Below are 13,776 nucleotides of genomic sequence, written 5' to 3'. Positions count from 1 at the left end.
ATAATTGTTAAGCTCATATTGCGGAGCACCTCTAGTCAAATCTTACTGTAAAAAATCAAAAATTTCTGACCCAAATTGACTGAAATATCCTTGTTTATCATATTTTGATTAAAATGATTAAAATTCGGTTGAGTGTATGACGTCATCATTTAGCTAATTTACATATTTAAAAAGCTTGAATATCTCTGGAACGGAAAGAGATATTTGAAAATAGTAAACAGCATTTTTACTCCTCTACAGACTACTTGTTTATGTCTTAAAATGGCTCAGATTTGAATGATGCGATTTTCGTCATAGTAGCACTTTATGTCCATCAAGAAAACCAGGCTCAAAATGGCGCAAATGTTGGGTTTGGTGAGTGAATATTATGGCAACAAGCTAAGAGGAGGTCGGAATATTTTTCCCTTAAAGGGGGCCCTTACAAAAATGCTCATTTGAGAACTTTAGTGATGGCCGCTCACCATCCATGATAAAATAAATTGAAAAATTGCCGCTTTTCACGTGACCTTTCTTGCTTTCGAAAAACTTCATAAAAGACAGCTTATCGAATAAAACTTTTGCATAAATGGGTGTCAAATGGCCATTTTCGGTGATTTAAGCTGTATCATCTCCTGTCTGGTTCTACCTGGTTTTCCCTTAGACACGTTCTTGAAAATGCTTTTATGTTGGTTCTTTCATGGTGTTAATGGTCTCTGATGAATTGTCTTAGATTACGTTGAATTGTGGCGGACTAAAAACTTCCTGGTACTATTAGTCCAACACTTAGTCCTAGCCCTAGCAGTTACACGTGTTTGACACGAGAGTACCTACGTGCAGCCACACTCCCAAAGTCTTTTACTAATCGTTAAATATCTTGCTTTAACTATTTCCCCATACTATAGGAAACCCTAGTGGCGTACTAGGATTCTGGGACAGAGATCAAGATAAAGAATTCCTGCTCCCTAACGGAACTTTCCTGGAAACTAATTCAAGCCAAACCAGAATTCACTACGAGTTTGGTCAACTTTGTTAGCTAAATATGACGCGTGTAACATTAAGAAATAGAAAACCTTTTGCGTTTCTACGACAACTTTTCTGTGTTTCTATCGAGATACAGAAACACTATTTTTAGTCAATAAGCAGCGCGTGTGTTTTATTCGAGCTATTTTTTAAATTTAAATATAAATATTTTAGTAAAAACGGGTGAGTAACCAGGGTTAAACATATTAAAATCTTAAACTGAAGAGGCTGTCCCTGTAAAAAACCATCCACTCAATTTTACATCACATTTTACATTGCATTACTTGAAAAAATTCCATCAAAAATAAGTTAAACTTGTTCCCTAAAATCCTGGCAACTAAAAACTTTACCAAGGTCAGAATTAAAACAGATTTGGTTTGATTCGAAATAATATCCCATTCGCGTTTTTAATCGGTTTCTAAGAATATACTCTCTAGTTATGTCAAAGATCAGTCTAGCGGAAAAAAAAAACTTACAGAGCTTATATGAGGCAGACGTTTATGTTGTTTTACCAGGAGGCTCCTGGTTTTACACGATAGAGTGGGATGCTTCAGTTGTTTCCCCTTAGACGTAATTAAAAAGTGAGCTTTGTAGTGTATTGAGCCAGCGGTTGACATTATGAGCATGCGCACTTATGCGCATTCTGTTCCATGTGCTTCGATTGAAATAAACCAAATACATGACAGTGGCGACGAGGATGAAGTCGTAGGAAAACGTTGGAAATATGATTGCTATCGGGAAGATAGAGAGTTTTGATGAGACACAAGAGAAATGGGAAACTTATGCGGAACGTGTAGAACAGTTTTTCTTAGCAAACAACATCGATGAGAACCGCCAAGTGCCAACCTTGTTAAGCTTGATCGGCATCAAAACGTACACATGGTTGAGGGACCTTCTTTCACCGGAAAAACCAGCCACGAAGAGCTTCCAAGAGATCGTCACGACCCTTCAGCAACACTTAAGTCCTAAACCATTGGAAATAGCAGAACGCTTTCGTTTTTACAAACGAAATCAGCGAGAAGGAGAAACCGTGTTGGCCTACGTAGCAGAACTGAAGAAACTAGCGACTCACTGCAATTTTGGCGCCAACCTTAACGAAGCTTCACGGGATAAATTGGTCTGTGGCCTTCAAAATATGCAGATACAAAGGCGTTTGCTTTCAGAAGCAAAACTGAAATATTCCAAGGCTTTGGAGATAGCCGTAGCGATGGAAACTGCCGTTCGTGATGCTTCGGAATTGCACAGTGAGCTGCACGCAGAACCTCGAGTTGACAAGATCTCAGATAATAGCAAACCACCGCCACCGCCACCGTCACCGCCGCCGCCACCGAACCTCACGACTAAGGGTTGCTATCGATGCGGAGGAGACTCGCACGCATCACACAATTGAAGATTCAAGGACCAGACATGTTATCATTGTGGGAAGGTGGGCCATATTTCCAGAGTTTGTAACTCGAGACGACAAGGTAAGCCAAAGCAACCACTCAAAACACCACAAAACACTCAAGTCCATACTGTTCAGTACAGTGAAAGCGATGAATTTGAAGATGTGTTAGGAAGCATGAAGATACACAATGTGAGGAAACCGAGCAGTAATGTAATCTGGGTAGATCTGAAAGTAGAAGGGAAACCGTTGAAAATGGAACTGGACACAGGCTCGGCTGTGTCGATCATTCCACATGATTTGTACGAGGAGAAATGTAACGACAAACCCTTGCATAAAACTGAACTAATGTTGAAAACCTACACGGGGGAAAGCATTGTTCCACTGGGAGTGCTTAAGACAAATGTTGAGTACAAAAGTCAGCAACCTTTACTGTTGGATCTGTATGTGGTTAAGAATAAGGGCCCTGTGTTGATGGGAAGGGATTGGCTCTACAAGATACGCCTGGATTGGTATGCTATTAAATCACTGAAAGCTTCACAAACCCCACCAATTGCTAACGAACGTCTGCAGACCATGCTAGACAAATACTCTGATGTTTTTGAAGATAAACTGGGAACATTCAAATCAGCTAAGGCAAGGCTAACCCTCAAAGAAGATAGCCAAGCTCATTTCTGCAAAGCTCGTGCCGTACCTTACGCCTTGAGGCCCAAGGTTGAAGAAGAACTGAGAAGACTTCAGAATGAAGGTATTCTCACGAAAGTTGAGTGGAGCGACTGGGCAACGCCCATTGTACCTGTCCCAAAGAAAGATGGGTCTGTCAGAATTTGTGGTGATTACAAAGACACAGTGAACCCAGAACTACAAGCTGAGCAGTATCCTTTACCCCGCATTGAAGATATCTTTGCAAAGCTTAGTGGTGGGCAGAAATTCTCAAAGATTGACCTTCCTCAGGCATACCACCAACTAGAGATGGAAGAAGATTCCAAGAAATACCTCACCATCAACACACACATGGGCCTGTTTCAGTACAACAGACTGGTGTTTGGCATCACATCAGCACCTGCAATCTGGCAGCGCACCATTGATCAAGTGCTGGAAGGAACATCTGGCACAAGCTGTATCCTTGATGATATGATCATTACTGGCAAGGATAATGCAGAACATCTGGCTAACTTAGAAGAAGTTCTACGACGGCTTCAGCTTCATGGGTTGAGAGCAAACAAGGCAAAATGTGAGTTTTTCAAGGAGAAGATAACTTATTGTGGACATGACATCGACAAAGATGGCCTACACAAGTCAGCAGAGAAAGTAGAAGTATTGAATGCGCCACGTCCAAACGATGTAGTTGAAGTGAGATCTTTTCTCGGGCTAATCAATTACTATCACAGGTTCTTGCCTAACCTATCGACAGTAGTACATCCCCTGACACAACTTTTGGAGAAGAATCATTAGTGGAAATGGACAGAACAGTGCGAGATAGCATTCCACAAGGTTAAAGAAATGATCATGTCAGAGCAAGTTTTAACGCATTATGATCCCAGCCTACCACTAAGGCTTGCTTGTGATGCATCCCCTGTCGGTATTGGAGCGGTGCTATCTCACGTGATGCACGATGGTACCGAGCGACCCATAGCTTTTGCTTCAAGGATACTCACCAAAACTGAGCAAAAGTATGCACAGATTGACAAAGAAGCCTTGTCAATAAAGAAGTTGGGTAAAGAAGTTCCATATGTATTTGTTTGGCCGCTCTTTCACATTGTACACAGATCATCAGCCCTTAACGTCAATCTTTCATCCGCGGAAAAGCATCCCTGTGGTCACTGCAGCTCGACTGCAACGTTATGCCTTGTTCCTGGCGGGCTATGATTACACCATTGAATACAAGAACACTAAAGTTCACAGTAATGCCGATGGTCTTTCCCGCCTTCCACTCGTAAAGGAATCCAGAGATGAAGAAGTTGTCGACCCTGTGGGTGTATTTAATTTGATGCAGTTTGATCCACTGCCAGTCACAGTGGATAACGTTAGACGAGAAACCCAGAGAGATCCTGTTTTGGCTCAAGTGTATGAGATGACCAGCAAAGGTTGGCCACACAACACTGCTCCTGCACTCAACCCCTTTTTTGTTCGCAAAGATGAGATCACATTACAATCAGGCTGTCTGATGTGGGGAATAAGAGTCGTAGTACCTCCAAAGTTGCGCCCTCAAGTTCTCGAGGAACTGCATCAGGGACATATGGGGGTCGTGAAGATGAAGGCCCTCGCCCGAAGTTACATCTGGTGGCCTGGAATCGACAAGGAAATTGAACTGACGGTTAAGTCCTGCTCAGGTTGCCAACTAACACAGAGAGAGCCCAGTACAGTACCAGTACACGCATGGGAGTGGCCTTCGTCCCCCTGGCAACGAATTCACATTGATTTTGCAGGTCCGTTCCTCAACAGCATGTTCTTGGTGGTAGTGGATGCACATTCAAGATGGCTAGAGATAGAGAGAATGACTAGTACAACCTCAGAGAAGACCATTGAAGTCCTTCAGAAATTATTTGCCAGATATGGAATACCAGCCCAGTTGGTAAGCGATAACGGATCGCAATTTACATCAGAAGAGTTTCAGCAGTTCCTTAAGAGAAACGGAATCAAACACATCACGTCAGCACCTTACCACCCTGCCACCAACGGGCTGGCGGAACGCGGTGTGGGGAGCTTCAAAAGTGCGATGAAGAGCGAAACTGAAGTGAAATCCTTGAATCTTAAGTTGGCAAGATTTTTGCTGGCTTATCGGAACACTCCCCACTCAACCACTGGAGAGCCACCATCCCAGTTGTTCTTGGGAAGAAGATTACGCACTCGACTGGACCTTTTAAAACCAGATCTCAGCGTCCAGATAAACAACCGTCAGATAGACCAGTCTGTCGCCAAGGGTGGTTCTGTAACGCGGCATTTTTCCATTGGCCAGAGAGTAATAGCACGAAGTTACAATGGAAAATCAAAGTGGGTACCAGGTATTGTGCGTGCACAACTAGGACCCCTGTCTTATGAAGTGGAGATTAGGCCTTACTTAGTTTGGCGTCGACACACAGACCAAATCAAAGATTCCAATGTTCCTGTTGCAGACAACCGTACACCAGTTATCCAGCCGTTGCTGTTCCCGACCCCTGTTGAATGCCATGGTGACCAAGTAGCTGAGCCGCCTGAGCAGACAGAAGCCGTCCCACGGGAAACGTGTTTTCAGCCATCCAATCCAGGGGCTAAACCTTCAGTTAGCAACCCGCCGAGCCAGATTGAACATGTTCCTGTTAGAAGATACCCTACCAGAGAGAGGAAGTCCCCAGCCCGACTGGACCTTTGAACATTGAACTGCCCATTTCTAGGGCTCTGACTTTATTTTTAAGAATAGCATGTTGTGTTGAACTTTTGGGGTACGAGACTGGCTTAAGGGGGAGGAGTTGTAGTGTATTGAGCCAGCGGTTGACATTATGAGCATGCGCACTTATGCGCATTCTGTTCCATGTGCTTCGATTGAAATACATGACAAGCTTGATTTGGAGTTAAATTATTAAATTCAACCTCCTTTGTAGCTCGTACTGTTGCAAAGTGCAAGATATGCGGTGCAACGAGGTTCAGTATTTTTTAGGGGTTCTACCAGGAACATTTTTGATACTATATCATTCCCTAGCAGCTACTGAATGCTTGATTTCAGTATTACTTATCAATAATAATCTTACAAAACATACTCTTCATCATCTACGGGTATATTACGAACTCACAATGCGACCAGCTTCCAGATGGCTTGATAGCTCAGTTGTCAAAACACTGCACCAGTATCGCAGAGGTCATGGGTTCGAATCCCGTTCAGGTCAGGAAATTTTTTTTTTCAGGCTTTAATTTCACAAGTGCTTAAGTTGTGTGCATAACTGCGATGATCAAGCATGTCTTCATATGTTTCTCCACAGTTCAAATATGTGATCTTTCATATATTATTTGTATTCTTTACAAAACATATTAACCGTTATTTTTTCTCATAGGGGACACGACTGCTAATGATTCGTTATTCACTTACGAAGAAGGCGAAGATCACTCGTCTTATTTTGATGTTGGATATGTGCCCATGTTCTTGGATCGAGATAACTTGGTGTTTGATAACGTAACCCTGGGCGAGCTGGCTCGGGACGTGTGTGGCGAAAACAAGCAATGCCTGTTTGATGTCCATACCACTGGAAAGGTCAGCATTGGAGTGGCTTCTAAGCAGGCCGTGGAATCTCTCATTGCCGTTGTTAATGAAACTCAGACTCCGGGTGAGTAGGCGGAGGAGGCTGCGAGCCTCTTCATGATATATTAAGCTTAAAAACACTTGAGAAGGTCTACGCAGGGGCATTCATTTATTTTCAATGATTGTCTTTAGTTTTGAAGCCGCTTCATGCTACAGAAACTGGAGATAGGCGTCTACAGTAATCTTAATGAGGGGCACATTGGGGAGTTATGATCACGGCAATACCGCAAAAAAAAAAAGAAAGAAAAAAATCGACAAATACCGTCATATCGCAAAAAGAAAAAAAAATCGCTAAATACCGCAAAACTCGATGTCGCATTGCACCCACTACCTTACGAAAGTTTTATAGGAAAGCAAATAAGAAAGCAAGTGAAAAGGGAACATTAACAGTTAATATCAATGAACGTTAAGTCAGGTAATTTTCGATTTGCACAAAATAAGCAAAATAAGCAACATCCATAGACGTGTTAGCTAATAATATTATTAATAAAAAATAACTTTTGACACAAGGAACTGCAATTTTCGGTTACCGTGAGAACAAAGTTTCATTGGCGATGTCTAGTCGGAATCTGGAAAAGACTCGGAAATCGTTGGAGGACCTGGAGGATAATTTTCAATACCATCCAAAAAGCTAAACAACCGCATCCCGTTGTTTCGGAGCATACCGCAACACCGCATTTCGAGATTAAAATTACCGAAATACCACAAGAAAAATTGTCCAAAACCGCAATACTACAACCACCAACCCCCAATGTCCCCCCCCCCTTTGATTCACCTATTTCAACTCATAGTTGATAATTCGTCAATTGTTTCACTAGCCAGTCGACTTGTAAAACAGTTTCTTTGAAAGAAAAACTTTTAAGCGTGTTTCTTTAAAAATCAAATTCTTGTAGGCTGTGTACCAATTAAAAATAAACTTCAGAATGGCTCAATGCAGAGAAACGATTCTGAAGATGGAGAAATGCTGTACAAATTCCACTGTGATGGAGGGTTCCTTCGCAATGGCTCTACCGGCATTCATTGTTACCAAGGACGGTGGAATGGTTCTAAACCAAGCTGTGAGCCAGATGGTTAGTATTTTCTCCCGAATATATTGGTAAGTAGTAAGTCAATTTTTTCAAACTCGCTTTGGGAGCAAGTTTACCTTTACTAGCAGTAAAACTTTGTTGATCCAGGGTCATCCATAAAAGTAACCTTTAGTAACGTTTATCGACATTTATCAACTCATGGTTGATAATTCGTCAAGTCAGTGTCTCCCTTGTCCGCAAACGCAGCAGTAGTTTATTTAAAAACTACATTTATGGGTTATCGACCAAGCTTGTTCGGTCAAGATGGCTGGATATTGGCCAAGTTCTTTTTTTGCGAGTTTATGGACCGAGACGGAGTCGAGGTCCATAAACTCGTAATAAAAAGAAAGAGGCCAATATCCAGCCATCTTGACCGAACAAACTTGGTCAATAAAGGATTTATTATATGGCTTTCGGGGAAATTTTGCTTGCGGGACACGGCGGGTAGTCCCGAGCGGGCAAGATAGCTTCATCTTGTCCGCGAATAACAGCGCAGGATTTGATTCATCTTGCCCGCTCACGGAGCTGGCCATATAATAAACATACTTTATTGAACCTGCTCAACGATAGAGGCTTTTCAGGAACAATCATTTAACAATATGACATCAGCACCACTTCCAAAGAACTTAAAGTGTTCGCGTACAAATCAAATTCTTGCAGGCTGTATACCGATTGAGAATACCCTGCAGAATGGCTCAATGCAGAGAAACGATTCTGAAGATGGAGGAATGCTCTACAAATTCCAGTGTAATAAAGGGTTCCGTCTCAATGGCTCTGCTGTCATTCAGTGTCACGAAGGACACTGGAATGGCTCTAAACCAAGCTGTGAGCGAAAAGGTGAGTATTTATCTCCTGAATATAGTGGTGTGGTACGTAGTTTTCAAATTTTATTAATCTCGCTGAGTCGCTGTGGAAGTTACTTTACCATATTTGATAATTCACCAAGTGTTTCCCTTGTCCACAAACGCAGCAAAAGAGTTTATTGTATTGTCGTGAAATGTAATAATGTCGTGAATTGTAATTACACTTGTCGTGTATTGTAATACCTGCCGTGAAATGTAATAACAAGTGTCGTGAATTGTAATAACGCACCTGTCGTAAATTGTAATAACATGCTGTCGTGAAGTGTAATAATCCGAGCTGTCGTAAATTGTAACAACACCCTGTCGTTTTTTGTAATAGGTCGTGAACCTGAGAACGAGCATTTTTTCAAAAAGCGTGTTTAGTCTTTTCAACAAATAACGGTTAAAATTGATGACGGTAGTGATGGTGATGATGACAGTGAGGATGAGGATGATGATGATGATGATGATTTTATGTGAATTGCAATGCTGCTTATCGATACTATTATGCATTCAATAAAGAAATGTAAACTGCGATTGGGAAATAGCCTTATGTCACCAGCAAGTTTAAAGAAAATACTTGGCTCACGCAGATTAGTTACTCTGAAGATGATCAATCGGTCGAAAACGTGTGGCAATAATTTTTAACAGCTTTCGACCTAGTACAGTTTTTTTCATTTGATATTTTGACGGTGAAATGTCAGCACAATATTATATATTCATGGTTGGGAGGTAAAAAGAAAAACGGGAGTGTTGCACAGCAATTTACTTTTATTCAAAGCATAAATGCTATCTCTTACATACCATTAATTTTATGATAACAGGTGATGGGAACACGTAACGATTATAGCACTTAGCACTCAAGACAAACAAGAATACATCGCAATTACAATTTTAGTCCAGTTTAAGCAAATGTTTTAAAGTTCTATCTCGCCAAATAAACCCAATGCTATTACACTATTGATGTTTTAACAAAAACTATGATTTTAAAAATCGAACTTGTGCGTCAACTCAAGAATGTTCAGTGTTCTACAAAAGACATCCAGGCTCTGACCACTACAACCTTAGGAATTCATCGATATTTTTTGATGACATTGTAATTTTACTGTAATGACCTCATTAAATTGTCCTCTTAGCCGCAAATAAACCGTTTTCTTTTCCGTTAGACACGTTCCTGACAGCGTCAGTGCTGCAAACGGTCGGTTATCGGACATTGGCTGACTAAAAATAGCTAGTGTCCGACGAAATCTTAACTATGCCAATATTTTTTTTTAGCGTAAATTTTTTTGCGAAGATGTCCATTACAAGGCCATTTCAATATTATGAATTTTGAATATAGAAAATGACAATGAAATGAAGTCCTTCTACTCCACAGGTTATTACAAAAGACGACAGAGTGTTATTACAATTTACGACAGCTCGGATTATTACATTTTACGACAGCATGTTATTACAATTTACGACGAGTATGTTATTACAATTCACGACACTTGTTATTACATTTCACGACAGGTATTACAATACATGACAAGTGTAATTACAATTTACGACTGGTATTACAATTCACGACATTATTACATTTCACGACAGTACCCTCCCCAATAGGGGCGTTCAGGAACACTAATTTAACAACTTGACATGAGCAGCACTTCCAAAGAAACATTCAAACTGTGCTGAGCAAATCAAATTCTTGCAGGCTGTGTACCGATTGAGAACACACTGCAGAATGGTTCAATGCAAAGAAACTATTTCGAAGATGGAGGAATGGGTTACGAATTCCACTGTGATATTAATTTATCAAAGTATAAATAATGAAAAGAGCTAAACATTCTTGTCAGCCATCTTACCATATTCTTGTGCAAATCAAATTCTGGCAGGTTGTTTGCCAATTGAAAGCACACTGCAGAATGGCTCAATGCAAAGACACTATTCTGAAGATGGAGCAATCGTCTACAAATTCCAATGTAATAAAGGGTTCCGTCTCAACGGGCCTGCTATCATTCAGTGTCAGTGCTCAAAACCAAGCTATGAGCCAAAAGGTTAGTGTTGTCTCCCACGTATAATGTTGGGCAGTTGGTCAGATATTTTTCAATCTCGCGTGATTCATGGCTAATAATTCTCCAAGCTGAGTGTCTTACCTACCCACAGACGTAGAAAAACAGTTGCTCTAAAAACTAATAATTGGCATGAGCAATGTACTACGAAAGGAACACCTCTGATGTTCTTGCAGGCTGTATACCTATTGGGAATATTCTTCAGAATGGCTCAATGCAGAGAAACGATTTTGAAGATGGGGGAATGGTTTACCAATTCCACTGTGATGAAGGGTTCCATGTCAACGGTCCTGCTGCCATTCATTGTTACAAAGGACGGTGGAATGGTTCTAAACCAAGCTGTGAGCCAATTAAAGGTGAGCGTTCTGCCCCAAGTATACTAGCAAGCTTAACAGTAGACGACAACAACAACAACAACACCCACAACACCAACTCGGAAAAGTTACGTCTGACTCTGAGTTATGCCCTCCATTAATGAACAACATTCTCAAATCCGTAACAATCTGTAACAAGAACCAAACTCAGTGTGCCTACTGCGAATTGCAGGCAACCGTGTGGAGGTTTAAGTTATTTGGGCATGCTCTTATTAACTAGAGCTAGTGCCACTTCTGTCCCACTCTAATCACCTTCGTACGTGGCGGCGGGCACATTTAATTTAGATGAAATGTGCATGTGAAATAGTCTGAAATACTTTACTTTCCTTAGCTTTAATTTGAATTTAATTTTCTGTAACAGTGTAACATATCCTTGTCGTTTAAAATCGTTTAGCAAAATCGTTTTCAAGATTTTTGGAAATAAATATGATCACGTACTATACTAGCCCGTCAAGGTAATGGGTGGTAGACGTGGTGGCATTCGCTATCCGCGATCGCTAGCAGTCGTTAGCACTTTTGAAGCCCTGGATTATCTAAAATAATCCTTACTTCAATTGGGGATTGATTTCTTTCATAAATGCGTAAGGAATTGTACGCGTCCCAGATGCTCACTTCGAATCTAGTCATAATCAAGTAGCAAATTGCTTGGGCCCCATTTCTACGGTCTCGAGTACCCAAGACAACACTCTCTTTCAACACGAGGAGTTTAGATGTTATTCCTGTTGGTCGCAACTGCAGTTTTCGAAAAACTGATTAGCAACTTCCTCATTTCTCTCGGCCAAGCTTAACATTTGCCACAACTTCTTTCCATACGTTATATCTCATGGACAATTGTAATCCTAGCATGCGGTCTGGAAGGCACGGTTAAGCCTAGTTGTCATATGCCGCTGACATACCTGGGCACGGCCTGGGACACCGTTACGGCATATGTGAACATTTATCATTGAATCATAATTTGTCCCAAGCATTGACCGCCGGAACTCGGATCAACTTCGCAGGCAAACCGGCGGTTGTCGGCGATTGTCGGCGATAAAAATATTTTATGTAAACATCATCTGCGGACGCAACTCCAGTAAGACGATTCGATCCATTTGTACAGGTGGAATGGTTGAAAATTGCGCCAATTCGATTTGCATTTTGCACCAATTACAGTAGGTCGGCGATCCATGGCAGATGCGCCGGGGACCCACTGGAACAGATCGCGAACGTTGTCAGTTGGAACCGACGACTTCATCGCGGGTAGGTCGGCGGGATATGAGAACCAAGCTTTATGAAAGGGAGAGGACCTTCTTAAATTGGTTTCATGGACGTCAAATACTTGTTAAAAACAAATTACCTCATTTACATTTAGAATCTAATAATCTCAGTACTAAGCCAGAAAACCAACATCTGTTTGATCTGACTTCAATATCTTGCTGCTGTAGTGAAAGAAGAGTGTGATGATAGTTCAGGTACCGCAATCTCTAGTCTCCATACGAGCCATGCGCCCCATCCTTCGGCACTAATATCTCCAGTTTCTATCTAGCACGAAGCAACTAATTATAGAAGAGAATTAATACTCCTCCTTGGACGGGATGCTAGTTCATCGCAGGGTTACCCCCAGCATTAATTTTTCTGGCACCAGTTTATACACCAGCAGGGTAGAGAGGGGCACTGTACGAGTCAATTGTCTTGCCTACGAACACAACACAATTGCAGTGTCCCCGGGAAGGAGACGGGCTAAGGGCCCGTTTCTCGAAAGCCCCGGAAACTTTTCGGGCCTGTAAAGCCATTCTTAGTTCATCTGTATCTACAAACAGAGAGGTGTATACGCCTGAAACTTCTTGTTTGAAGGGAACCTCTGTTCCTGTTAAGAATATGTGAATAAAACAGCGCTGTAATCATGAGGTTGGAGATTTTACTATGGCTTTCCGGGTGCGAAATCTTTTCGGGACCTTCGAGAAACAGGCCCCAGGACCGTTCGATCTGGAGTCGGGCGACCTAATCATTTAGCCACCGAACCTCTCACTGCATATCTTAGTACGGTAAAAACTGCCGACCGGAGTTAAAATCATCATCACAATATCTAACTAAGCTGTTTCTTCATTTACAGGTATTCTATCCAATAACACACGTGTACCATGGTATATTTTCGCTGCTGTTTCAGCTGCAGCCATGTTCGCAGTCGTCGCAGCAATCGCTCTGCTCATCTGTTTTCTTCAAGGCCGACGTAAAGATTGTCAACAGAGTCATAAAGAACAGGCCGCTTCACAAGCCGGAAAGGAGACTAAACAAGATTTGGTCTTCCTTGCCTCATTTACCAACCAGGCGTACACATTATCAACAAGTGATCTTAGATCAGAAGGTTTACGTCACGAGATTTGGCCAATCGAAAAAATGCAATCAGGAGAATAGTCATGGATTCAAAGTTAACCGATTTATTAGTGGTTGTCGGAAAAAAGTGCATTTAAAATAATACACAGATCTACAACTTAGTTATTTTGTTATCTGGGATGTCATAAACTTACAGAAAAAACTATGTTACACGGTTCTTATTTTCTGTGTTTCAGGTAACATTAATTAGTTGTTCTAATAATTCTAATACTGGATTACTCATTCAGTCACTTCAACAATTACAGCACGTGTCCACCCCCCCCCCCCCCCACCACCCCTTCCTGGAACTCACTTTCGGCAGCTATATTAGTATAGTACTAATCAACCATTTTTTGGTGGGGAAGAAACCAGAACGATAGGTTTATGATTTTTAATAATTCGTTTTAGCTTATCAAGCGTTTAATCAAATC

The 13,776-nt window shown here is 41.4% G+C and overlaps 1 pseudogene; it reads left to right on the top strand.

Moving 5' to 3' along the window:
• Nucleotides 1–13,776, top strand: part of LOC145480135 (uncharacterized) — a 95,400-nt pseudogene that overhangs the window by 16,455 nt on the left and 65,169 nt on the right.

Source organism: Orbicella franksi, chromosome 2 (genome assembly GCF_964199315.1).
Source record: "Orbicella franksi chromosome 2, jaOrbFran1.1, whole genome shotgun sequence".
Classification (NCBI taxonomy): Eukaryota; Metazoa; Cnidaria; class Anthozoa; order Scleractinia; family Merulinidae; genus Orbicella; species Orbicella franksi.
Note: the sequence above shows the minus strand (reverse complement) of the source record. Positions and strands in the feature narration are given on the sequence as shown.